The 18,046-nt window shown below is 38.0% G+C and overlaps 1 protein-coding gene across 1 annotated transcript in view; it reads right to left on the bottom strand.

The window, feature by feature from the left end:
• The window catches only part of col8a1b (collagen, type VIII, alpha 1b), a 50,272-nt gene extending 35,229 nt beyond the window's left edge, over positions 1-15,043 (bottom strand). The window contains exons 1-3 of the mRNA XM_028572295.1: positions 15,022-15,043; positions 6,330-6,392; positions 3,502-3,575 (exon numbers count right to left, since the gene is read on the bottom strand). The gene's annotated coding sequence lies outside the window, so the exon portion shown is untranslated. The remainder of the gene's footprint in view (positions 1-3,501; positions 3,576-6,329; positions 6,393-15,021) is intronic.
• Positions 15,044-18,046: the final 3,003 nt, after the last annotated feature.

Here is an 18,046-nt window from a genome sequence, read left to right as displayed (position 1 = left end):
AATATAGATAATATCAGCCCTGCAGATTTATCGATACGTACAGTATATTTTGACACTTTACAATAAGATACACAAAAAAAGTTACCCTTTTTCAGAAGGGTAGTTACCCTTTTTGAAAAGGGTAGTTACCCTTTTTGAGAAGGGTAGTTACCCTTTTTGAGAAGGGTAGTTACCCTTTTTCAGAAGGGTAGTTACCCTTTTTGAAAAGAGTAGTTAACCTTTTTCAGAAGGGTAGTTACCCTTTTTGAAAAGAGTAGTTAACCTTTTTCAAAAGGGTAGTTACCCTTTTTCAGAAGGGTAGTTACCCTTTTCAAAAGGGTAGTTACCCTTTTCAGAAGGGTAGTTACCCTTTTTGAAAAGGGTAGTTACCCTTTTTCAGAAGGGAGGGTAGTTACCCTTTTTGAAAAGGGTAGTTACCCTTTTTCAGAAGGGTAGTTACCCTTTTTCAAAAGGGTAGTTACCCTTTTTCAGAAGGGAGGGTAGTTACCCTTTTTGAAAAGGGTAGTTACCCTTTTTCAGAAGGGTAGTTACCCTTTTTGAAAAGAGTAGTTAACCTTTTTCAAAAGGGTAGTTACCCTTTTTCAGAAGGGTAGTTACCCTTTTTCAAAAGGGTAGTTACCCTTTTTCAGAAGGGTAGTTACCCTTTTTGAAAAGGGTAGTTACCCTTTTTCAGAAGGGCGGGTAGTTACCCTTTTTGAAAAGGGTAGTTACCCTTTTTCAGAAGGGTAGTTACCCTTTTTCAAAAGGGTAGTTACCCTTTTTCAGAAGGGAGGGTAGTTACCCTTTTTGAAAAGGGTAGTTACCCTTTTTCAGAACGGTAGTTACCCCTTTTGAAAAGGGTAGTTACCCTTTTTCAGAAGGGTAGTTACCCTTTTTCAGAAGGGTAACGAATGGTTAGTTACCCTTTTTGAAAAGGGTAGTTACCCTTTTTCAGAAGGGTAACGAATGGTTAGTTACCCTTTTTGAAAAGGGTAGTTACCCTTTTTCAGAAGGGTAGTTACCCTTTTTGAAAAGAGTAGTTAACCTTTTTCAAAAGGGTAGTTACCCTTTTTCAGAAGGGTAGTTACCCTTTTTCAAAAGGGTAGTTACCCTTTTTCAGAAGGGAGGGTAGTTACCCTTTTTGAAAAGGGTAGTTACCCTTTTTCAGAACGGTAGTTACCCTTTTTCAGAAGGGTAACGAATGGTTAGTTACCCTTTTTGAAAAGGGTAGTTACCCTTTTTCAGAACGGTAGTTACCCTTTTTCAGAAGGGTAACGAATGGTTAGTTACCCTTTTTGAAAAGGGTAGTTACCCTTTTTCAGAACGGTAGTTACCCTTTTCGAAATGTGGATTTATTATTTCCAACTCGTCCTCTGAACACCACAGGATGGCGCTAAAACATACAGGCTGCAAGAAGTAAGTTATACTGCCCATCTGGACTGACTTTGCGTCACAGCGAATAACGTTATCTCACATCCCGTTCACTGTTCAGGTCGCTGCTTCAGTTTGCGCTGCTGCAGCTCAAAGTAACAACATAACACAACGTTTTGATTGTAAAAATAATTAAAGCTGCAAGCAGCAATGGACGGGCCCTCGCGCATCTGCGTGCGTCGGGGTTACTGGCGGACGCCGCTCCTTGTGGCCGTGCATTTGCGCAGCACTCAGACACTGCAAATTGTTACCAATGGAAAGGGGACTCTGCTAAGTTCAGTGACACCTCACACAATATTGTACAGGAAAATGTTGCAGTGGTACGGAATTAAAGGACCCAATCGCAGAGACGAGGCGGGCAGGAGATGGTTGGGGCTCAGGGATTTATTAATCAAACACAAAATCAACCAAGATGAGCCAACATGAGGCTTCAAAATGCAAAAACACAAAGTCCAGAAAGATCCAAAGAAATCCAAAAAAACAGAGGGAAGTACAAAAAACAGGAAACACTGAAACTAACAGGGGCTGACGCAGACACATACAAACTGACACAGACTAGCGGGGTAAGGATGCAAAACGATCTAACAAAAGACAAAGGGAACACAAAGGCTAAATACATGAGGTGATGAGTAAATCAGGAACAGGTGAGACAACAGGTGAAACACATCAGGGCAGGACAATCAGACAGGCTGGAAAACACATAAACTAAAAACAGACAAAACAGAAAACAGACTACCAAAATAAAACAGGAAACGGAACAGGGAACACAACAAGATATACACAGACCGCAGAATAAAATACAGGATAAGTTTACAAGACAGATAACAGAAAACTACAGAATACACATACAAAAACAGGAAACACACAGAAAACTACAAAGAGGCAACAGAAATAGCACAAAACACAAGGCAAAATACTGAAACCATAACAGAAACAGGTCATTAGTTATTAAAGAGGGCGTGACTTAAGATTAATATGCAGGGCAAACTGTCACCAATTAAATAGGAACTCTTTGCTGAGTTCAATGATACCTCTCACAAGAGTCTAACTTAACGTTTCACAAGTTATGAAAGGGGTGTGGTCTGTGTAGATTGGTGTGACTAGAGTATGTGGTGGCTCAATATCACATGTAGACCACACATTCTAAGTTTCATGTAAATCGGAATAATGGCTAATAAGTCTGACTGTATGTTACGCCCACAAAACCATCTGATTAGCTAGATGTTACAGGATTCATAGCCGATCAACATTCAACCCGCTGTTAATATTATTAACTTTTTTTCCCCATTCATCAAAATCCTGACTTTACCCCTCTCTATATCAAATTAATCAAAAGTGTCAGCCATTTATAAAAGTAGTGTCTTCATGATTTTTACTCTACATTTTGTGTTCTTTTAAAAGCAAAAACGTTGTATAAAGCTAACTGACTTGTGTGCATTGATACATTCACAAGCAAAATAAATTAAGGCAAAAATGCAGGAAATCATTTTCTATAACATCAAATGCCAACCTGAACATTCTTTGTACTGTTTTCCGCAAAACTGGCAAATGGGAATGCGATACATTAAAGACATTTCCTGGCGGTAGGACTTTGAATGATTGGACCAATTTCTGTCCATACCTGAATCACAAAAAAAACAAATGAGGAAAATTGAAAATTTTGTTAAATTTAAAAGAAAAGAAAATAAATAAGCAGGTTTCTTAATTGATTTAAGTAATATATATATATATATATATATATATATATATATATATATATATATATATATATATATATATATATATATATATATATATATATATATATATATATATATTCCTTACTCAATATCCACATGAAGTGTGCCTTTTCCCGAAAACTGTCCTGACTCACGATATGCCAGAACTTCCGGCAAACCAGGGAAAGGGTCAAATATGATTTGTCTCCAGTAAGTACTGCCTCTAACAATATCATCTGGAGTAACTCTTGTGGTAACTGTGGACAAATTTTCAACAACCGGGTTCACCAAAAAACATAATTTCCCAAGTAAATCTTTGTGTATAAATATGTATTATATTACTTCTTCATAACTAACCAATATTAATGTATACCTTGATAATCCAGCAACATGGTTTTCTTGTGTCCTCCGTATTTGGTGGAGGAACAGCTGATTTATGGATTCCAACTAGTTAAAAATACAAAAACAAAGGTGTTGGTAGTGTTATGTCCTTAAAATGAACTGCAGTATCAGTTATAGGTCCCTATGATTTCCGCGATCCGTAAAACACGGACGGAATTTACAGGTAAAAATGGAATTCTGTAATACACGCGTAATCACACGGAATTTGCATATATTTTGTTGACATATTAAATAAACAATTTTTTTTACTTCCTTCTCCTTTTTCAGTTTAAAACAACAAGCGTAGAACGGTCTCTCCAACAAGCACAGACAGGTCTCTACCTAAACCGTGGCCAAATGGCACAGCCTGTTGCCTAGTAACCATATGTCATCACGTTCACGTTGAGTTTGTAGCGAGGAAAAGAAAGAACTAACCAAACAGTGGCAAAAAAATGAAGAAACTCTGAGTGAACTGCGAAATACCGTGTTGAACAATACCCCAACAACTACTATGAGTCTGGACAACTACTGATTTGTAAGTTTTGTCAACATACTGTTGACTGGACCCGCAAAGACACACGTAACAACCATTTGAAATCAAAAGCTCATCTCAAGAAAAAAGTTAAATGTACAGCGGGAAAATCCCTCCAGGTTACCATTGAGGCAACGACAAAATCAATAGAAGCAAGGCGTGAGTTTGTGGAAGATTTTGTTGTAATGTGTGCTGAAGCTGACATACTGCTAGAAAAAATGAAGAGGATACGTCCGTTTCTTGTTAAACATGCAAAAAACGCAAATTGTATGTATTTTAAATTTTTTGTCAAGTTTTATGTTTTTTTTTTACATCGATTGACCGAAATATTTTCTGTATGTACAGTAAACTTGACAGCGACTTTATCATATAATTTTCCTGCAAAACAAGCAAATGGATGAAATGCACGTTATGTACTTATTTAAAAATAATATAATGACAGACTTTTTCGAAAACAATTTGTTGGAATAAGTTCACATTATAATTTTTTTTTTGTTAAAGAAGGAAAAGATAATCGCAATACTCAATACTATTGAATTGCAATCCTTCTATTATCAGCACAAATAGAAATGACCCATGTGTCGTGAACAGTGATGGGGAAGTTACTTTTAAAAAGTAGTGTTTGCTCGTTACTTTTTAACTTCTTAAAAAAGTAATCTGTTACTTTACTTAGTTACCTTCTTTGGAAAGTAACTTTTTATGTTACGGTAGGTTTCCACACAGCGAAATTTCACTTTGCTCTCATTCAGGTTGAATGGAGACGAAATTCGCCACGATTGAGCGAAATGAGAGCGAATCGCAGAGGGGAGCAAAATAAAGTTGACGAAAGTTTAACTTTATTCAAATGTGGACCACTCGAGAGCCAATCAGGTCTGCGTGTTTGTGTTTGGAGGCGGGTTATCAGAAAGTTTTTATGTGATTAAAATGTTTCTACACAAACATTGGTACTTTCATAAATACGAATTGTGATTTATACGACACACGAACTTAGTCAGGGCACATACACCACTGTATATGTTAGTTTAAACAATCAAACTTTTCAGCAAGCCGACAGGCGAATCGCTAGCATGTTTGGACATTGGATTTCATTGTAAAGCCTAGCCAGGCAGCTAGCTAGCTAGACTATTTCTGCATTTGTTTGATTACATGTTTTGTTGTCGAACATTGATGCTTGTAGCAACACGGATTGTTGTTTATATGTCACACGAACTTAAACAGGGCAAACACACCACCAAATAGACCACTGTAGATTTAAACACTCAAAATAATTCAGATAGCCGACAGGTCAACTGCTAGCACCGTTGGGTGTAAGGCGTTACACCCAACAATGGTCGTGAAATAATCGAATCTCGTCCCAGCCCTATGATTAGGGGTCCAAGCACAAGTCTGGAAGAATTGGTGGTAGCGAAGCTACGCTGTTCGCACAGCAGGGCTGTGAAACCAAACTGCTTTTCTAAGGTTTCTTATTAGGGCCCAAGCACGAAAGTGCGAAGGTACCTTTTGTTTTTCGTCAGATTATTATTTTTCAAAGTCCTTAGTCGCATTTTTAAGGGGGTTAGCATGGCCGAAAACTCAATTGCACACTTGTCACAAGTGGTGAAAATTGCAAAGGTCTGTAGTGATTGGGCTCGGGCGTTGCCAGTGCGCCTTGATTCCGAAAAAAGTAGTAAGTTAATATACCAACTTTTGAGAGAACATAGGTCTCATCTTGAACTCCATGGAGCTATTTTTAGAAAAAATTACAACATTTCCGAAATCTTTGTTTTCGTGGAAAAATCTTCATTTTACGAACACGTTTGAGGACTTTAGGATTCACAAAAACGGTGGCCCGAGCGCCGACAGCGGCGAAGGCCCTATTGAAACTGAAGGAATTATTATTATTTTCCCGTCAAATGAATTGGCTTTTTGAGGGGCTTAATATATTCAAAAACTCACCAAATTTGGCGGTCGCATCAAGTCTGGTGAAAAGTTACGTATTTTAAGGGATTCGGGAATAGGCGCACAAAAATGGCTCGCTAGCGCCCCCTAGAAAGTTAAGAAAGTTGAGCCCCTGCAGTGCGTTTAACGTAGACTCACGAAACTTGGTACACATATGTAACATGTCAAGATGTACAAAAAACTTCATTAGAGCCATACCCTAAACCCAACAGGAAGTCCGCCATTTTTAATTAAATGTTTGAAATTAGTGCGATTTTGGCCATTTCCACATTAGTACTCCGTAACCACTCAGTTAATCTAAGTGCATGTGTTTAGTACATTTACAAAATTTTAAATTAACAATGAATTACCTGTTTCCACTTCCACAGTTTGTCTTCTGTTTTGCTCTGATTCTTCAGAACCTTCTGTGGCTGCTGGAAAATGTTTGGAAACAGAAACAGTTGTTTTTTGTATAATTCAGAAAACTAGATGAAAGTAAGTCTATGAATTAATACAGAATGTACTTTTGGTTAATTTGAAAATGTTATGGATACTTACAAATCAGTAAGTAAGTAAGTTAATGACAGAGTCAAGAGTTTTTATTTTAATTCGGGCAATAACATTAACGTTACCCATTGTTTGTTATGTTATTACAGGTTATAGTAACATGTATCATCATATATAATGGCGAGAGAGAATTCTTCATCATCTCATTTGTAGCTAACTGAAAGGTACCTTTTCAAACCTGTTTTCACTATTGTCATCACATAGCTAGCTATGTATTCAAATAAAAATCGATAAAATGTTAAAACGTTGTAAATTGTCATTTTGAAGAGAAGCTATATGTTTACTGTTTGACTAACAATTTACTTGCCGTGAAATGCTGATTTACTTGCCGTGAAATGAACACAGCCCCTCAACTCTAAATATGTGGCATTCTCACGGAATTCTGTGATTGGCTTTCAACCTTAAAAAACATAGCTAGCTAGCTAACGTTCTGTAGCTAACAATTACTTAGTCAGTAGATTAACGTTAGCCAAGTTATCAAGCAAATAACAATATTTGTCAAAAAGCACATGGTATAATGTCAAGTTAGCTACTTTTGTGAAGCAATGTAACCCACTTTTAATATTAAAATTGTAAATATGTACTTACGAACTGACACAACCTCGTTATCTAAAAGACGCCGGTTAGGCATCTTTTTTCTTCTGCTTTTTCTCGCAGGCTCCATTACAGGTTAATGTGTTGAGGCAGTAGCTACTGCTAAGTATGGGATGCCAACTTCCATAAAACACAAATGAACAGTAGCTAATTTTAACGTGATGGTTACGGCAATACAGTGAAATGATAGAAATACAAAAAAATAACAACAAAGTATCTCTCCTAACAGATTTAGTTTATCTAGTGTATACATTTACTTCAATTAAATGAATGTTGAGTTTCTGCTGTTTTCTTGTTTAGACTCAAGTTCTCTTATTTTAGTGTCAAAAAAGGTTGCTTTAACCAAACTTTTATCAACCGAGATGCTATTTCTATGATTTTCCTCTTTTTTTATCATTTTATCACACTCACATCTGAAAGAAGTGACACATGAAGTCTACAATATTTGAATTAAAATGTATTATCCATATGTATTTTTGGCACGAATTATCACTTTTACTGCACTGAATGCACCTTGCACAATAGGTTCATCCTATCATTAATAGTGAAACAATTGTACATTTTTATTCCCCAACTTGCACAATAAGTGTATCTATATGTAGTGAAACAGTTGTACATTTTATTTCCAATTTGTATATATTTTGAATATTTGCTCTTGTAGTATTATATTATTACTTAATGTATATTATTTCCTATTATTTAATGTATATTCTATATGTGCAGTGTGTGTCTGATATTTTGCTGCTGAAACACCGTTATTTCCCATTTTTTGGGATAGATAAAAATCTGTCTATCTTTTTATCTGTGTCTATGCCACAGTGTAGGACTTTGTGCATATGAAAGTAAGTAACTTTACCTTGCAAAAATTATTCATATTTTTAATTGAACATATTCAATGGCCAGAGGAGCATTACTATCTCAACTGTGCAAACAGAATATTCTTTGACTTTTAGATTTTTATTATTATTATTATGTTATTAATAATGTCATAATTTCATCCTTTTTCTTTTTATTGTTTAATAAAGTATGGTAGGGGTAGATTTGGTGAAGAGGAGAAAATGGGTGTTTGGAATCCTGGGAATCAAAGGAAGTCAGAGAAGACCTATCCTCAGGCTGGTTAAGAAGCGTTCAAGGCAACACTTGATTCCAATTGTCATGAAATATGTACGCCAAGGTACAAAGGTTGTCACAGACAGGTGGAGGGTAACTACCCTTCTGAAAAAGGGTAACTGCTCTTTTCAAAAAGGGTAACTACACTTCTGAAAAAGGGTAACTACCCTTTTGAAAAAGGGTAACTACTCTTTTCAAAAAGGGTAACTACTCTTTTCAAAAAGGGTAACTAAGGGTAAACAGTAACTAATCATTAACTACCTACACCACAACCACTTATGTGAGAGTAGTTGCTTGGTCACACTAACAACAGCTACAGTACATTTGTGATTGAAATGAATTAATTTCAATAAATTGAAGAAATCCACCACGATCAGTGGATTTACTGCCAGAGCTGAGGTAAATAATGCTGTCACATGGATTAATAATATATATAAGATATAAGATTGTTTATAGTCTTGCATTGCCAGACCTTCCTTCACAGCGTTGTGGAGGAGGGTCTGGCTAGTCCACACAGCATTCCGGCATGGGAGAGGAACGTGCTCTGGTTTATTGGTATGGCTTTAAAACCAATCACAATCGTCTTGGCCGGTGCTAACCACCGCATAGAGCCCCAGTGCAGCTGCAAAATAGCCTCGGAACATGTGAACATGTGTACGTTCAAAAGTAGTTTTAGTCGTCAACAGAAAATTCAGATTGGAGGCAAAGGTATGAAATATAATATCCTGAAAAACTAGACAATGAGCCAATACCTTGTCTCTTTTCCATGAAATGTGTCCGTCAGAGCTGGTCAGACTAATTAAGGGATTCCTTTTCCTCCACCTATTCTGTAGGTCGCCCTGTGATGGGTGAGCATTTACAGCCACCTCCTCCATGAGTATGTTGAGGAGCACCAGACCACAGGTATTTCGGCCCCGTGTTGTGTAACAGTTGAAAGTATCATTAGAGAGTCTTGACAAATGATGCCGAAACACATGACAAGTGGTGGAGCGTGATCTTGAACAGAAAACGAAAAAAGCTGAATTCCTTCCTGCTTGTGTGTCAGATGAAGCCACAAAGCCCTGTTTTATTTCTACACTTGGTAAAATATTTGCATTAATATCCTCAAACAGGCTCACTTTTACGCCTCGCCAACCAGACCGCGACGCTGCTTTCGCCAGCATGAGAGAGCGAATGCTAATCCTGAGTCTGTCCATTACGGGTTCGAAGGCACACACTCAAAACTTGATACAGAGACGCGCACAATCCAACTCTAATTCCATCCAAAGCTTCTCAGACACCATTAAGACAAACAGGCTGCAGCCATAACACCTAAGCCACTGTGCTCTTTACAGGGTGCAACATAAAACACAAATATGTTGACATGCAAAATAAAGGAATTTATGCATGTGTGTGGTGTGTGGTGTGTGTGTGTGTGTGCGCGCGTGTGTGTGTATGTGTATCCAGAAACAGCGAAACTAAGAAGCAGCCAAAGTTGAAGCAGACAGTGCAAACAATTCCCAGCATTCCTCTGTGGAGCAGTGTAAACTGACCGTGGCCTTCTTCTGCCACAGGCTGAGACACTGATGCCCAAGAGTGGATGTTGTTGAGTGTTATGATGGCCTCCAAATAAAAAGCCTGAGAAATTTCTTAATTAGTTCTTTAATTGATGTTGCTTTATAATTGCTCTACTACTTATGAAACCATGTTGCTCATTATATGGCTTTTAAGACATAGTTTTTGTCCTGATTTCATCGCTTAAAAACAGGTAATAAGTACAATTTTCCTTCCTTAGTAGTGAAAATGCTGGCAACTGGATATCTGCAGAGCAACAACTCCTCCCAATAAAACGTCAAAATACACCACTGGGCAAAATGACATATTCTTATTGCCTTCCAAAGTAGTCAAGGTTTGCTACGCACAAAAACAACTTGAGCATGGTTTGGGTTAACATACGTACTAAGCTCAGGGAACGATTGTGGTCATGGTAAAAAGAGACAACTGTTGACTTTCGGTAGGAAACGGGAAACTAGTCGGATGTTTTATTAACTATCCACTCCGACCAATCCATATTTAGACTCACTGGCTCTATAACAACGTCACACTCCTTCCTCATTGGCTCCCGACAGAAGAAAAGTCATAATTTCTACCACAAATGACAAATCAGTATTATTTGGAAGTTTGATTCTATGCTGTAATTGAACTATGGGGTGCCTGAGCTAATCGTGTGTGTATTAAGAGATAATTAAGCGGCGTTGAAATCCCACTGGATGCCAAATGTCCTTTAAATACGAAGGAATGTACGTATCCCTAAAGGTTTCACTGACATTTCACGGTTCTTTATAATCCAGCGAAATGACTTCCAGACATGGAAACCACAGAAACAGCTGGAGTCAGCCATCTCTGGGAGACTTTATCAACTCCATTAGGTCTCACAACTCAATGCTCCAGAGTTGATGTATTAATCTCTAACGTGCCTCACATTATATTGATGTTGAGAGTATTCAGAGGGTCTGAGCGTCATTTCAAAGACCAGGAAGAGAGATGAGACTGTAGACAGAGTGTGAGAGAAAGACAAGAGTCAAAACAGAGACAGGAGTAATAATAATAAGAACGCACTCAGACCAGAAAAGGAAAGGCAGAAGACTACTGTTGGTCTCCGCAGTGGGTCGGTCCCTCCTCAGCAGCTCGGCTCTGGACCCTGTTTGTCCAGCTTCGCACTCTCTTCATCTGCCAGGAGAACAAGTTTGTATTGGCTCGATTGAGTCGTATGCAGAGAGATTACACACAGACTGTGTTGACTGAGAAAGAAGTCCCGACTGAGAACCTACCATGGTTGTTTTTCAAACTTCACTGACGCTAAGTCCAAAGGGTCACAAGTTCGTTAGGCTGTCGTCTGGCTGTAACATGGACAGTATACCACTGCTGTATACATTATTGACCCATTACTATTAACGTCTTTCAAACTCAAGTCACACACACACACACACACACACATGCACTGAAATGATGTCCGATAGTCCATAACTATAGTACAAAATAACACATTGACCTAAACGGATTAAAACGCGACATCAAAGTTGCCAACAGCTGCTATCTGATGCGTTTGGTGAAATTTGTTTGCAATATTTTTCCGATATCAAGTTCAAATTAATTCCAAAACTGCCTCAATTGAGAGTATTCACCCTTCCTCTTGCTGGGTTTCAGTTGTCATTTTATTGATAAATCACATCTGATACGAATGATTAATTGAAATTAGTTAGTATAAGTAGTTATAAATGAATTAAGATACAGTACAAATGAGACACATCGCATGCCTGGCATGATAACAATAATACATACAATTTATATAGCGCTTTGTACTCAAAGTCGCTTTACAGAGAAGGAAAAAAAAGAATAACATAGTCAGGAGCCTGGGCTAGCTGGCATGATTAAGTAAGTAATCCCGCGTGTGGGAATTCACGCTGAGCCGATTGAAGTGAACTTGATTCTGTTACATGAGATACAGCAAGCGGAGGGACTAATTGACTACAGGTGTGTGTTGAGGTGGTTCGCCTCCTTATTTGGGCTACTGGCATTTATAGCACTTATCATATGAGCTGTTCAAAAAGTGCTGGCCTATTGTGGAAAGCATAATGTCTGTCAGGGTACAGTACGCGCCTCGTGCAGACCAGCAGGGTCGTTGGCATTTAAGTGCAGACTTTCCTGACCAATGAAGCTGTGATGAGTATCAGTGAACGGTCTCCATCATCCTACACTTTGTTCTTTCACTCTTAAATGAATAATTCAGACATTTTGAGAAAACAGATAGATAAGAAGAGCAATACCGCTCTCATATTGAATGGTAAACATGAAGCAGCCAGTTAGCTTATAGCCTTGCACAAAGACTGGAAACAGGGGGAAGGAGCTAGCTGTGTCAAAGAGTGCATCCATCCTGAAGATTGCGATCTCTTGTGAATACAAAATTCTACTTTTTCCAGGTAAAATCATGAGCCTTCAAAGGAATAAGAAATTAGTGCGTGAGAAACCTTAATGTCAGTTTTAATGGCTCCGAAAAGTCACCAAATTCCTCTGTTAAAGGAGAATTCCGGTCGATTTCAACACGTAGCTATGTTGTTTGTTGTCACGTAGTGCTGTCAGTAGCGAGAAAAGCGATAATGATCGGTGTTGCCTACACCGAGTTATGATACTGCTAGCTTTTGCACCGAGGCGGCCATGTTCGAGATGTCATTACAAGTGCCTTGCCATGTGAACGGATTCCTTCCGAGTAAACACAGTGAACATAGCTGCAGTAGATGTGAAAGAAATGCATAAAAGTTGTGCTAATTCATACCTCCGTTTAGTTCCGGTGTTCCGGTGGTGAGGTGGCAAGACAGGTAATTAGGGACCATCTACAAACTACAACACCGAAAAGCAATACAAAAATATTTTCAAAAATAGGCATAAGCTTAATTTTTTAAAAGTGCTATAGTACAACTAGCAGGAGACAAGTTATAATTTAGTTTTTTTATTTATTTAATCATTAAATTAATACATATTTTTGTATCTCTTTTCGGTGTAGTTTGTAGACGGTACCTAAGTACTCGTCTTACTGCCGTCTCAACACCGGAACTAAACAGAGGTATGAATTAGCACAACTTTTATGCATTTCTTTCACATCTGCTGCAGCCATATTCACTGTGTTCACTCAGAAGGAATCAGTTCACATGGCAAGGCACTTGTAATGACGTTTAAAAGCATGTTTAAAACCTGCCCCGTTTCAGCCACGTGGGTGCAAAAGCTAGCAGTTGCATAACTCGGTTTAGGCAACACCGAATATTTTCGTTTTTCTCGCTACTGACAGCACTATGTGACAACAAACAACATAGCTACGTGTTGAAATCGACCGGAATTCTCCTTTAAGAGTTTTAATTGAATATACACCTTGTTATTGCCAATACTTGACTCACTAACAACACCTTGGTTGTGCACACTCCACCTCTCTCTCTCGATCGCTAACGTGCACTGGTCAAAACTAGTCACATTATTAAAACGCTTCACACAGTCAGCGAAACAGAAGTCTATGTGGACCAAACTGTTATTCATTTCTCATTGGTTTCACACAAAATACATTCAATGACCACATTCACCAAAATCCATGAACTCTTTTCTCATTCATACTCCACCACCTGCAAAACAACAAACGTATATATATCCGCAGCACATTGTTCAAATGCAAACACACTGTTTTCAAAACAGTTAAAAACACATTTAAAGCAGAATGATGGCATGATGTGCATTTCTGCTGTCACCATATTGAAATATATAGAAAACCTTAGCAGAGTATTTACAATAAAATGAAGTAATAATAATTCCAAACAGCTCATTGCAGCTAAAAGAGAAGACATAAGATGTGATGTTGATGAGAACTTAAAATGCAGGAGAGAGGGAGGAAACCCTACGGTACTGCACATATGGGTGATTATACTACACATTGTTTCTTGTAATTACTATTTCAGCCGGGTCCAAGACCGAGTCCAAAGAGGTTTGAGTCCAAGTCAAGACCAAGTCCAGGACAGAAAAAAAAGTCTGGTTATCAGGTGGCCAGTGTTTCACTTTCCCTCCAGACCATAGAAAAACCGTCTCAAGTCCAAGACCAGACTCGAGTACTACAGCTCTGCATCACTGAGGTGATTGTTTTTGGAGCAAAAGAAGAGAAACTGAAAGACAGTGCACAGCTTCAAATGGCCCTGTTAAAAACAACAGACAAAGCAAAAAATCTTGGTGTTGTCATGGACTCTGACTTGAATTTTAACAGTCATATTAAGACAATAATAAAATCAGCCTATTACCATCTAAAGAATATATCAAGAATTAGAGGACTTATGTCTCAGCAGAATTTGGAAAAACTTGTCCATGCTTTTATTTTTAGTAGACTTGACTACTGTAACGGCGTCCTTACAGGACTGCCTAAAAAACTAATTAGACAGCTGCAGCTGATTCAAAATTCTGCAGCAAGAGTTCTCACTAGGACAAAAAAAAGTGGATCATATCACTCCAGTTCTAAAGTCTTTACATTGGCTTCCTGTGCCTCAGAGAATTGATTTCAAAATACTTATGCTGGTTTATAAATCCCTAAATGGCTTAGGACCAGAGGTGTCAAAAGTATTCACATTCATTACTCAAGTAGAAGTATCGATACTAGGGTTTGAAAAGACTTTTGTAGAAGTTGAAGTATCAACTCAAGCTTTTTACTTAAGTAAAAGTGTAAAAGTACTGGTTTCAAAACTACTTAAAGTATAAAAGTAAAAGTAATGTAAGGCAGAGATTTTCAACAAGGGATCCTCAAAGTCATTGCAGGGGCCCTCCAAATTATTGTAAATTTTTGAGTCTTTTTATTATCTTTGAGTCTTTTAAAATTAAAATGCCTTAACATAATTCCAACATATTATTAGCAAACATAAATTCCCACTGATGATAAGCTTACTGGCCTATAGGTAAGGTAGTCCCTAAGATATCAGCCCACAGATACAGTTAATCCTAGATTTACTGTGCCACATAGAGTATGTCACATACAGTATGTAACATTAAAATATGATTTATAAAATCATGCCAACAATTAATATTTTAATAGCTTATGAAAAAAGGGTATGTAAGAAGGCTTTAGGTTGCCCTAACAGTTATTGTAGGCCCAGTTTAATATGCAACTTAATTTCATACAATATGTAGTAGGGGGTCCCTGCTAAGGGGGAAACAATGCCATGGACAACAGCTTAACCCCAAAACGTTAGGACAAAATCATATGACTATAATAATGTTATATTAAAATCATACCTGCAAACTCAGAAGGGCTGAAAAAGGTGACACATCTCTTCTGTGTTTATCAGACAACGGCAGCTACAGTCTGGTGTTACAATCCTCTCCAGTGAAATACAGACACACTTTACACCGTTTAGCTGTCCGTTTTAACCGTGTTTACTCCCGCTGCTAGCTAACCGTAGGCTAACGTTAGCTGCTGCCAACTGTAGTGTTAACTAGCGTCCCGTGCGGCGATGTTTCAGTTCCCTCTAACGTCCGTTTTCGGAGCATCAGAGAGAAGCGCCGGCATTTAAGTGACACCTAAATAAGGCACCGAAATCCACGTTGCTATTCGGTCCGGTAGATAACGGTCGTTAAAGCACCGGGTCTGTGCAGGTTTGATGGATCGCGTACAAACCAATAGGGTGTCGGAATGACTATGTTTATACTTCTCATCCAACCACAATCACATTCACTCTCTCCGGATGGAGCGATCTGGATAGGGTTTTTTGTGTGTTTTTTTTGAACGATGACGAGCCGGAATGAAAACAAGCCGAACTGAAATATGAGTAACGAGGCTATTTTTAAAATGTAAGGAGTAGAAAGTACAGATAATTCCGTGAAAATGTAAGGAGTAGAAGTAAAAAGTATGCTGTAAAATAATTACTCCAGTAAAGTATAGATACCCAAAATTTCTACTTAAGTAAGGTAACGAAGTATTTGTACTTCGTTACTTGACACCTCTGCTTAGGACCAAAATATATCTCTGATCTATTAGTGCTTTATGAACCACCCAGACCTCTCAGGTCGTCTGGAACAGGTTTGCTCGTGGTCCCCAGAGTCAGAACTAAACAGGGATAAGCAGCATTTAGTTTTTATGCTCCGCATATCTGGAACAAAATACCAGAAAACTGCAGGTCTGCCCCAACACTCAGCTCTTTTAAATCAAGGCTGAAGACCTTACTTTTTGATAATGCCTTTTTTTTTAAATTCTTTTATCGAACAGTGATTTTTATTCTTGTATTGTATTTTGTATACAATTTTAATACGGATTTTTTTTTTTTTTTTTTTTTTTTTTTGTATCTTAAATGGTTTTAAATTTGTATTCATTACTATTTTATTATTATTATTATTTTTTTGTTATTTGTTCTTTAATGATTGATGATTTGTGTGAAGCACTTTGAGTTGCCTTGTGCTGAAATGTGCTATATAAATAAAATTGCCTTGCCTTGCCTTGCCTTTAGTAATCCAGACTGTGTGAAGAGTTTAGAAAAAGTGGTTCTGGTATTGCCTAATGCTTGTTAGCAATCGAAAAATAAAATATAATAATGCTACTGCATTGCCTGTTAAGAACTTCCTTGAAAGCTGAAGAATGTTTTCTTCCCACAGGTTGACTATCTACAAATTGCATGTGCCTTGTGCAGGCATTGTCCAAATGTTTAGTCTATTGCATTGTGGTTTTCATTTTGCTTTCCACACCTACAAGACTTCCTTCCAGGCTTGTCCTTTCCTAGTGACAAAACAAAAGACTTCAGTAACAAGTGATTTATAGATTTCTGCTATCGCCTGTGCTCTTCCATGGAAATCACAAGTTTTAAAAACCAAGGTTCAGACATGTCACTCTCATAGTTAAACCAAAGCTCCTTTGTGTCTACAGCCATCTTTGGTGTTTTGAAACCACGTGAAAGAGAGGTATCCTCTCGTGAAGCGCTCTCTTGATTTGGGATGGCTCCAGACCTAAGCAGCAGGATTCACACTTTGCCGCCACACTGAGATTTGGATGCATTTGGTGGGCACAAATGTGTTCCTGCCTTGCTAACCTTGGCATGGCTGCTCATACATGTGTCACTGGCCTCACCTCCTCTGGTCTCAGCCCTCGCTCTCACTAATATCATTTTACAGGGTTTTCCTTGGCTGGGGATTGGGGGACCGTCTTGCCTCAGTGTCCAAGCTAAACAAAGAAGTGTTACAGGGAGGACAGCTGGTTCGGGACGGCATGGAAAGAGTCTGAAACTGAAGAACGTTGTCACACCAAAGACATTCTGCTTCTGGACGGCGCTCTCTAAGCTTGACTAGTGTTTTAACAGATGTGAGCCTTCTATTGTTCCAGTTATACTTTTTTTTGTGTGCACGATTTGCATCTTTTGATAATTTATCAATCAAATAATCCATAATATTCCAATTGAACTTCAGAACATGTGACCTATTTAGCTGGACTGTGGCCACCTGTCGGGCACACAGGATTGGTGCCAGGATATATTTTAGCAAGTTTCTCAGGTGAATAATGCAATCGATGCACAACACTTGCGAATTCTATTGGATCAGAGTACTGTCACTTGGCGGCCTGTTCGGCTGATTTTCCCAGCCCTTTTTGGCCCAATTAATGGTTCCATGATGACTATCCAAAATTCTGATACCATGGAACCAGCACTGGAATTTATTTTATTTTAAAGCGGCAGACTGAGCCTATAGAAAATGTGTATTGTATCTGGATATACAATTTGTTGTAAAATGAAAACAAGTGAAACTAATAATAAATGTGATGTTTTATTTAACAGAATTGCATTGTCCTATCCTATCCTTCCTATATTCTAAGCAGATTTTCTATACTGTATTATATAATAAAATATTTTATGAACCTTGTTTTTCATTTCTGGTTTCTCATTCTGTGTGAAATATAAAGTTGCAATGCAGTAAAAAGTACAGTAGTTCCCTCTGACATCAGCATAGGATGACAAAATACTCAAGTACTAACACATCAAATTTCTTCTTCAGAGATTCATGCGCATGCTTTTATTTCTTTCAAAAAGTTGAAAGCTAGACATTAAAGGTGTTAAGAAGTCTAATTGTGGCTCTGCTTTCTAAAATTGGGCTCCGACCCCAAAATGCAACCCCTCAACCCCAGCAGAAACATGTCATCACATATTACAATGTGTAAGAATTTTATATATAATATATAAATAGGAGGGTAAGAGGGTCAATGAGACTTTGTGTGTAGTATGAGCAATGTTCATAGCACTGCTCTCTAGTGGGGACTTGCACTAAATGCACCCATGCAAAC

The sequence above is a fragment of the Perca flavescens genome, chromosome 24 (assembly GCF_004354835.1).
Source record: "Perca flavescens isolate YP-PL-M2 chromosome 24, PFLA_1.0, whole genome shotgun sequence".
NCBI classification, from domain to species: Eukaryota; Metazoa; Chordata; class Actinopteri; order Perciformes; family Percidae; genus Perca; species Perca flavescens.
The sequence above is the reverse complement of the archived record's forward strand: the minus strand, read 5'-3'. Positions and strand labels throughout refer to the sequence as shown.